At 41.8% G+C, this 1,719-nt stretch overlaps 1 non-coding gene across 1 annotated transcript; it reads right to left on the bottom strand.

Annotated features, from left to right (window-relative positions):
- Nucleotides 1-281: 281 nt before the first annotated feature.
- LOC116463079 (U2 spliceosomal RNA) lies at nt 282-469 on the bottom strand. The gene has a single exon (XR_004246549.1). It is a non-coding gene; the product is annotated as a U2 spliceosomal RNA (small nuclear RNA).
- Nucleotides 470-1,719: the final 1,250 nt, after the last annotated feature.

The raw sequence follows: 1,719 nt of genomic DNA, 5'->3' as shown, positions 1-1,719 counted from the left end.
CTGAATAGAACAAAAAGACTGACCCTTCCCTTTGTGAGAGGGAATTTTTCCTGTCTTCAGATTCAAACTGAAACATTGGCTCTTCTTGAATTTTGAGCCTTGCTGGCCTTCAGGAACTACACCATCAGCTCTCCTCATTCTCAGGTCTTTGAACTCAGGCTGGACCTACATCATCAGCCCTTCTGGGTCTCTAGCTTGTTGACTCACCCTGCAGATCTGGGGACTTTCTAGCCTCTATAGTTATGTGAGCTAATTCTTTTTTTTAATCCTGCGGGGGAGGAGGAAGTTGCACCATTCCTGGAGGTACTGCAATACCAGGTTAATGCATGGAGTGGATGGAACAAGCTCCTATTGTATCTCCCTTCTCCAAAAATTTGTTTTATATATTATGCCCAAATAGAGGACACATCAGATATTAAACTGATAAGAATAGCGATATGATTTGGCTGTGTCTGCACCCAAATCTCATCTTGAATTTTAGCTCCCATAATTCCCATGTGTTGTGAGAGGGACCCAGTGGGAGGTAATTGAATCATAGGGGTGGATCTTTCCCATGCTGTTCTTGTGATAGTGAGTAAGTCTCATGAGATTTTATGGTTTTATAAAGGGGAGTTCCTACACAAGCTCGCTTGCCTGCCACCATGTAAAACGTGACTTTGCTCCTCCTTTGCCTTCCATCATGATTGTGAGGCCTCCCCAGCCATGTGGAACTGTGAGTCAATTAAACTACTTTCCTTTATAAATTACCCACTTCTCGAGTATGTCTCTATTAGCAGCATAAGAACAGATCAATACAATAGATACTACACTTAATCCTAGGCAAAAGGCCAAGTGATGCTAAGACTGTATAATAAATCACCCCCTACCCTGATTCTGATAGGTTCTATTTTTCTGGAGAATGCTGACTAACAGATTTTGGTACCAAGGAATAAGATGCTGCTGTAACAAGTACCTAAACGTGTGGATTGGCTTTGGAACTGGGTGATGGGTGATGAGCAGAAGTTGGAAGAGATTTGAGGTGCCTGCTAGAAAAAGCCTAGATTGCCTTGAAAGAACTATTGGTAGAAATATGAATGGTAATGGTGATTCTAGTGCGGTCTCAGAGGCAAAGAAGGAACACACTATTGGAAACTGGATAAAAGGCCATCTTTGTTATAGAGTGGCAAAAAATCTTGGCTGAATTGTGTTGTAGTTTTTGTGGAAGGTACCACTTGTGAGTGACAACATTGAATATTTAGCTGAGGAGGTTTATAAATAAAGTGTTGAAGGTGCATTCTGGATTCTCCTTACTATTTATAATAACAGATAAGAGGAGATTAATTAAAGAAATTGTTAAGTAAAAAGCAACTAGAACTTGAAGATTTGGAAAATTCTCAGCCTATCCATACTGCAAAAAAATGAGAAAGCATGTTCTGGAGTGAACACCAAGGGTGTGGCTTGACAATCACTCCCTCAGGACATTACCCACGGAGTGAATCAGCCATCTCAGCAGAAACCAGGAATAGAGATGGGCATATACAAGAAGAGACACTGCCAGTTTGGACCACGGAGAATGGAGATGGGACAAAACAAAGGAAGGCTTTCAGACTTCTGGGATTCTACAGTATGGCACAATAGAACTATTTGTCTTTGTCCTTCAAGAAAAGAGCAGAATGACCCTGAAGTTGATTCAGAGATCATCAGGTCTGCCACTCCCACCACAGGCTGAGGAGGCAAGGC

The sequence above is a fragment of the Hylobates moloch genome, unplaced genomic scaffold (genome assembly GCF_009828535.3).
Source record: "Hylobates moloch isolate HMO894 unplaced genomic scaffold, HMol_V3 SCAFFOLD_24, whole genome shotgun sequence".
NCBI classification, from domain to species: domain Eukaryota; kingdom Metazoa; phylum Chordata; class Mammalia; order Primates; family Hylobatidae; genus Hylobates; species Hylobates moloch.
This window is presented reverse-complemented; position numbering and strand designations above follow the sequence as displayed.